The 8404-nt window shown below is 38.7% G+C and overlaps 1 protein-coding gene across 1 annotated transcript in view; it reads left to right on the top strand.

Annotated features, from left to right (window-relative positions):
* The window catches only part of WARS2 (tryptophanyl tRNA synthetase 2, mitochondrial), an 85990-nt gene that overhangs the window by 74865 nt on the left and 2721 nt on the right, over positions 1 to 8404 (top strand). The window lies entirely within an intron of this gene.

The raw sequence follows: 8404 nt of genomic DNA, 5'->3' as shown, positions 1-8404 counted from the left end.
CACCAACAGGGGGGTGCCCGCGTACCCAAAAAAAAAAAAAAAAAAAAAAAAAAAAAGAAGTTTTAGAGAGGTACCACTAAGTCTGCTCAACTAGAGATGAGAGTGATTACTTGGGCTACTCAGTTTCTCTTTCTCAAGAACTCGAACAGAGAAATACAGGAAGAGGATAAGCAGATAGTGAAAGCAAAAGCTGAAATGACATAGGAAACTGTGGAAGCAGAGGCCTCAAGGAACTATGAGTAAGCAGAACCAAAACCAACCCCAAGCCAAGAGTACAGAGAGTAAGATGATTGGTCGGAAACGTCAGACTTGGTAATTCCAGAGAGAAGCTGAGTTGCTGTAATGTCTGAGGATCAGACCACTGCCAATGAAAACAGTTGAGATAATTCATTCCTAAAACTGCTTTGGAGACATCTAGTTTTTGCATTACATTCTTTCTTTGCGGAGTCAGTGTGTCCTGAATGTTTATGAGATTCTGAAAGCTGCTGGCCAAATGTCATTTCAGTACTCTGCTGAGGTTCACATACTTACCCACAACAGCCAAAGCAATCATTTCTTCTCTTTCTCTTTCACTTTTGAGCCATCAGACAAGTGCCTACAGTAAACCAGAACCCTACTGGAAAGCAGTCTGAGAAATGTAGCTTACAGGCTGCTAGCCCCTGAAAATCAAGAAATAACATAGAAGGAAACAATGATGCTGAGAGGTCAAGAGACAATCCAGTACACTCTCTTCAAAGCAGGGGGAAGCTATTTGTGCACTTTTCAGGACAGAGTGAAATGATTTGATTTGTACTTTTAAAAGACCTAACTAAAATACACAGAATGAGTTATAGGGGCACAAGAGCAGCCGGGGTAGTCTATTAAGAGGCCCTTTCGTTAGCCTATTTAGACCATGATGGTGACAGTGAAGATGAAGAGAAGAGACAAATTTAAGAGATTTTAGGATGTACAATGGATAAGATTTCATAATGGATTGGATGTGTATGAGAAAGAGCTATCAGGGATGTCCCCAGGTTCCTGACTTATGCAGCTGGATTGATGGTGTTGCCATTCATTGAGATAGGGAATACTGTAAGAGGACTAGCCAGAAGAATTTATAGCTTCAGTTGGTGTCCTCTCTCCTCTTGGAAGCTAACTCCCTAGTAGTTAAAACCTTCTTTATATCTCTCATAGTACTGGCACCAGGCCTTGCATAGCATAGGTCTTCAATAAATAATTGCTAACTTAAAGAGTCATTACAATATAGCCAACAAGCAACCAGTGGTGGTGAATTAATCCTTTACAAAAGGAAAAACGGCACCAAACTCCTATCGCAGCCAGGCTGGTTAAAGGCAGTAGCGCCAAAAATGCATAAACACAGCCAAAGAAGTAGGAAAAAAAATAAGAGAACAAATCTCTGTGAGCAGATATTTGTAGGCAATGATTATTCATCTGGACACTAATTCTGCCAGAGGGGTGGGGTGGATCCCAAGTAAACGTAGATGCCACAAGGAACTAAGCAAAAGAAAAATGGTTTAGTCACCAAGGAAGATGATCAGACGCATTATTGTGTGACAGAAGTTGTAACAATCAAAATTATGAAAGACTTTTGTTTTATGTTGTGTCTAAGAAAGTACAGTCAGGGTAAGTAAAAAAAAAAAAAAAGAAAATGGGGAAAAAGAGAAGACATATTAATATGGAGATCATTATGTAGGGTATAAATTTTAAAAGAACAGCACTAAATTATTTGAAGTGAGAGGAAGAGTGTGAGTAGAGAGGTTGAAATGTGAAGAGAATCAGCCCCATAAGTGAGCAGAATCAAAGACAGACTGAATTAATGTAGAGTGTAAACTCAATGGATGAGAAGTAAGGGCCAAGATAAATTACAGGAGGTGAAAGGACCAGCTGGAGCAGAGGGAGGAAAGACTAGAAACAAACAAACTAAAATCAGATGAAAAAGCCAAGTGGAGCAATAGGTCCAGGTGAAAAAAATTAAAATTTTTTTAATCCTTTTTTGAAAAAGCAAAACCTCACAGAATTGTAAGAAAAGAGGCTATGATCCGACATAAGGCAAAGACACATGCAGAGTCATTATGAAAACTAAATGTGTTTTCTGTTTAGTTTGGTTGCTTGGTGAATCTGGAACCATTTTGACATGTGGAAATATTCATTTTGATGTGCTTAAAGTGTATTGATTATGGTAATTGTTTTTTCTGTGTTAGTTGCAGTCCATTGTGATTTCCTATGGGCTACTGTAATTGCTTTTTAACCTGCCCTGTTGGCTAATTTGGTTTGGGGGAGTCAAGGTAACCTCTGCGTGTCAGCCTCACTATAATTACAAGACAGGAGTGCAAAGTCCAGTCAAAGGACAGGAATTTAGGAAGGTGGGCGTGTGCACGTACATCTCAGAGAGGAGCACGTACAGGGTTGTGGACAGGAGGGAAACATAAAAAGGAACATTTTTGTTTTCGCCACTTGTCAAGCCAGTGACTTTCTTCTCCAGGCTGTGCGGAAGAGAGCACTGGACATGGCCTAACAATCATTTTGTAGAATTTCCTAAATTCATTTACTGACCTTAGAAGAAGAGAAACTACTTCCTGATCCTTTGTCATGGTCCCTGGATTTCCCCTTTGCCTTCATTATCCTGTCTCTGTTTTCCTTAAGTTAAAAGACTCCTCAGAATTCCTATAACATACCATTTATATTTGGGTATAACCTAATCAGATATATGAACTATCAGTCTGAAATATTTCTTCTTCCCAAATCAGGATTGCTGCCCAGGGCTGTGACTGTCTCTGGGATTTTATGTTGATATTTATGTTCGTGGTATGAGTCAGCTATCAAAAAGGAAAATGGTCCTGGTTTGAAAAAAGCCACACGGTACCTCACATCAAGGTCCCTAATATACCTTTCTTGTATCATTTTGTCCTTCATGGTATCAGATATTAATGAATATATGTTATAGCCAGTGTTGATTGAGCTCTTACTATCAAGTATTGTGCTATGCTTGGGTAGCTCATCTAATCTTCTAAACAACAGTAAGAGGTAAGCACCATTATGATCCTCATTTTGTAGAGGAAATGGAGGCTTAGGAACAGTAAGACACTTGGCTATGGTAACTCGCTAGTAGCTGTTGGAGCTATGATTTAGATTCAGTCTGATCATAAGCTTATTTTATTATAATTTTTCTCTTGGTATATGACTATATGCATTATACTTACTTCCTCTTAAGATCATTCATTTATTGAAGAAATATTTGTTGAGCTTCTCCTACCTACCAGGCAAATCTAGTAGGTGTTGGAAATAGATTGAAAAGCAAGACAAGTTCTCAAAAAGCTTATTTGATGGCTGGAGAGAAAACAACATACAATTAAATAAACAAACAAATGAAGTAAAATAATTAGGGTTAATACTATAAAGAAAATAAATAAGATACTGTGAAAAAGAATAAGAGGGGGAAGCCAACTGTGGAGATGGTAGTTAGGGAAGTTTTCTCCAAAGAGGTGATATTTAAGCTTAGACCTGAAATCAAGGCAACAATAGGCAGGATTTAAGGGAGGAACATTCTGGTAGGATAGAAGAGCAATATGTTCAATAGATCCAGCTCCCTGCCTTAAACATTTGAACTGTAAACTTTCCAGGATACACCATTTTGTTTTCTGTCTTCTGTAGACCTATAGGGTCTAGTAGTAGGAGAGTTAACGGTTTCTCACAGGTTCATTTCAATGTTCTGTTATAATTTAAGCATTCTCTATTCAACAGGAAAAAATTAAAAGTCACTGCTGCTATTTCTGTTCTTTTTAACATATTGGTGCATTTCCTCCAAACCAGTTTTTGAAGTTAACATTCCTTGTTTGCACACTGTCTACCAGGCACCAAGCTGTGAGCTTTGCATGCATTATTTTACTCACTCATCAAGCAACCCCATGAGTAGGAACTTATTATTAGTCAGCTTTAAAAATGAAACAGATTTAGGTTGAATACCTCTCCCAGGAACATGCAACTGGTGAGTGGCAGAGCAGGAATCTGACCCCAGAACTGCCTGACAGCAGAGCGCCCCCTCTAACCGCTGTGGCCTCTCCTTTATCTGAATGCACATTATATGTATTTTCCAAAAAGCTTGCATCCTGGGTTTTTGGGTTTTTTGGTCTTATATTTTCCCACATCATTAAATGTTTTCTGTTTTTATTGATTTTAGTGTTTTGTTTTCTGCCTTTCGCTATATAGATTGTGGTTTTTTTTGCTTTTATGTATTCCAATGATTTGGAAGGTGTGCTTTCTGTTTTTAATTCTAGCAGTGACCATCTTTAAACAAAGACCACCCAAATGAGAAAACAGCCTTTCAGAATTTGTCACAGCAAGAGACTCAGCCACCATCACTTGTGTTCTGCAGGCAAGCAGGCTTTATAGGAAAGAAAGTCTTCAGGGATGCTCTGTTTAGAGGTTGTTGCCACAGGGAAGCTGGAGGCTGACTGACTAGAAATGGGGCATCTTATGTGACTGGTTTGGGAAGCATATTTGACTTTCTCTGGTTGGTCCTGAGTTGGACAAAGCTAGGACAAAGAACTGGGACGTTGGCAGTCATTGACCATGCTGGGCCCATTGCTGCAGAGACTGTGGTTTGGCCTCCTGAGCTAGTTGCTCCAGAGGTTTTGGGTCAGTTTTTTGGCCATATAATGTCTGGCCATTGTCCATTTATATGCCAGTTTCTCTCTTTTCAAAAATGTGTTTTTGAATCTTCTGCTAATCATTCCAAATAAAAAATGTTATCGTGATATCATGTGGTAAGATGGGTTATTAATCACACTTGTAGATCCTCAGTCTATACTCACACTTCGTTTTGATTTTATAAACTAACCTGGGATTTTCAATAGATTGTTGTTATTTAAATGGCTTGATTTTAGACTACATCATTTTCTATTTCAAATTGTAACCAAAATTTAGACTTTATGTTTTTAGTCTTTACAGCCAGTCCTTATACCTTGGAATCTCCATTTCTGAGTTCTTTAGTCAGTAGATTTGCTTCAAATTTTTTTCCAGTCCTTTACATGCCTGAGAATTTCTTTCTGTTCAGCTTGCCTCATCAGTAAAATGGGATTAAGTACAATAATAATACATTAAAAGTGCTTAACAAAGTGTACAGCATATAGGAAGTGTTCAGTAGCTATTAGCTACTTTATTATCATCATCATAATTATTATTATAGTTCACATATAAAACACAGCTTGGCTAGGTTTTTAATACTTTTTTCTCACAACCCTATAAACATTGTTCCATTGTATTATCAACGTGATTTCTCTTATTTTTGTCTTTATTTTCTGACTGTGGCATATAGGATTTTTTTCTTTAACTTGTCATTTAAAATTTCTTCTGGGTTGTGTTTTGGTGTGATTCTCCAGTGTTTTTTTCCTAAAACTTGTTGAGTTCCTTCAATATGTATACTCAGTTTTGTTTGCTTACTTGTTTATTCTTAATTCAGTAAAGCCTCCTTCTGTTTGAGGTTATTGCTTCGTTCAGATGGTCTTGATGTCTTCCTGAGGAGGACCATAATCTTAGATCAGAGGATGGTCCTCCAACCTGTCATTTGCTCATCACACTTCTTTTTTTCCTCTTGCTCTGAGTTCCTGAAGAGCCTCAAGTTTCTTATCCATGTCACTGATATGACCTGTCCTTAGGATTCTGCTCCTACTTCTCCCAATTCTTCTATTATGTGTTTGGTTTTATTTCATCATTTCACTTTCCCTTCATTTTATTGTGTTCTATCACCATGTATGTTTTTCCCCTTTTGTGATTTCTTGCTCATGTCTCATAACAGCCATGCGTTTTTTAATCCTATTGAGGTTACCCAGCAATTTTCTTTAAAAAACAAGACAGAACTAGGGGCTTCCCTGGTGGCACAGTGGTTGAGAGTCCACCTGCCGATGCAGGGGACACGGGGTCGTGCCCCGGTCCAGGAAGATCCCACATGCCGCGGAGTGGCTGGGCCCATGAGCCATGGCTGCTGAGCCTGCGTGTCCGGAGCCTGTGCTCCGCAGCGGGAGAGGCCGCAACAGTGAGAGGCCCGCATACTGCAAAAAAAAAAACAAAAAACAAAAAACAAGACAGAACTATCTGTTTCTTGTAAAAGTTCATTTTCAAATGTTTGATCTTCCTCAGGGTCTGAAGGATAACGTTCCCCTTCCTTTGTTCCACGATGTTTTTCATAGGGCCTGTTATTGGGGCCTTTTACTTGTCTGTTTGATCAATTGATTTTTATGTGTTGGGTTTTTAAAATCCATATTGGAACAGGAAAACTATATTCAGATAGTGTCTGCCCATAGACAAAATCTATGAAAGGCCCTTGTGTCCACCTTCTGTCTACCTGGACGCTAGTTGAATTCCCTGCTCAGAATTCAACAGGAGAGCAGAATAGTGCGCTGTGCACCTAGCCCAATTGCTTGTGTTGCTCAACTAAGCAACACAACAATACTAGCAACAATACTATCTCAGGTTAGTATTTCTGCCTTAGATTTTCTCCTACTCCTGCCTGCCTGGCTCTTTCACTCTCTGAGCAGATGTATCACATGAAAAAGAACAGTCACCAGGATACACTGCTACCAGGTCTCATCCTGCTTCATTCTCTCACCTTCAGCACTTTACTTTTTAATTCTTTCACAAATAAGCCTTTTAGCTTGATGCAGTCCCATTTGTTTATTTTTGCTGTTGTTGTCCTTGCCTGTGGAATCAGATCCAAAATAAGTATCCCTAAGACCAATGTAAAGAAGATCACCACCTATGTTTTCTTCTAGGAATTTTATGGTTTCAGGTCATACATTCAAGTCTTTAATCCCATTTTGAGTTAATTTTTGTATATGGTGTAAGTTACTGGTCCAGTTTCATTCTTTTGCATGTAGCCGTCCATTTTTCCCAACACCATTTATTGAGGAGAGTTTTTTTTCTCAATTGTATATTCTTGCCTCCTTTGTCATAGATAAATTAACTGTACATGCATGTATTTATTTCTGGGCTCTCTATTCTGTTCCATTGATCTGTGTGTCTGTTTTTCTGCCAGTACAATCTGCTTTGATGGTTGTAGCTTTGTAGTATAGCTTTAAATCAGGGATAAAGTAACTAGTCTTTATGCTAGTCAAAACTATCTTCACTTCCTCATGCTCTACACAACTATTTTCAATAAACCAGTAGCCTGTGGACAGTAATTCACAAGGAAAATAATATCTCTTCCAGTTTTTCAAGGACCACTAATTAACCACGAGGCTAGGAGGTTCTCTCTATAACAAAGTACCATAGTTTTCTAGCAGTTTTTCTTTTCTGTGGTTGTTTTGAAAAGTTGCTATTGTTCTACTCATATGTACAATTGTCATTTAAATATTCAAGTTTACTTTAAGGCTGCTGCTTTCACAGGCAGAATATTAAACTTCCTTGATCAAGATACTACAGCACTTTATTAACTATACTATCAAATGTCAACTCCCAGCCAAACATTAAATACTTAAAGTCACCTGTCTCCTTCCCCACTAATATTTCAGTATAACATTTTCCCCGTCAAGACCTCTATAATGGTTAATTCTTCCCTTGTTTGATGTACCTCGTCATGATCCAACACTGCAATCTTTATATATGGGACTAAACTAATTATAAATAAAGTCCTTATATGTTGATAATTTTCATTTTACATCTTCATTTTCTTTTTTTCTTTTTTTTTTTTTTTGCGGTACGCGGGCCTCTCACCGTTGGGGCCTCTCGCCTGCGGAGCACAATCTCCGGATGCGCAGGCTCAGCGGCCGTGGCTCACGGACCCAGCCGCTCCGCGGCACGTGGGATCCTCCCGGACCGGGGCACGAACCCGCGTTCCCTGCATCGGCAGGCAGACTCCCAACAACTGCGCCACCAGGGAAGCCCCATCTTCATTTTTTAATAAAATAAAATACTGCAGCTAAAATCAAGGTCTCCTTTGTTCCTTTCCCCAGACCCATTCTCTTTCCTTCTTTAGAGGCAGCTATGATGATGAATTTGTAGAGAGGAGCTTCCAGTATGTTTTTATACTTATGTACGCATCTATAAACAATATATAATATTGTCATATGTACTTTTAAGATAAATGTTCATGTACTCTACACGTCTTCTGCGACTTGCTTTTTTTCATTCAACATTGTTTTGGAGACCCATCAACATTGTACTAATAGATTTTGTTCATTTAAGCTCCCTGCAGTATATTAATTGTTCTGTGATTACAATTTACTTGAAAACGAAAGAGCGTATTCCAAAAAGATCTTGAGTTACTCGCTGTGTGACAGGGAAGGAAAACTCTTGCCCAAAGAGCCTTCTGCCATCTTTGATTTGAAGAGTGGGCTGGAGTATCTTTCAAGTGTGAGTGCAGGCTCTGAAGTAAAAAGCATCTGGTCAAAGCTAGGATAATATGTGCTAA

Source organism: Lipotes vexillifer, unplaced genomic scaffold (genome assembly GCF_000442215.2).
Source record: "Lipotes vexillifer unplaced genomic scaffold, Lipotes_vexillifer_v1.1 scaffold511, whole genome shotgun sequence".
In the NCBI taxonomy this organism is placed as follows: domain Eukaryota; kingdom Metazoa; phylum Chordata; class Mammalia; order Artiodactyla; family Lipotidae; genus Lipotes; species Lipotes vexillifer.
This window is presented reverse-complemented; position numbering and strand designations above follow the sequence as displayed.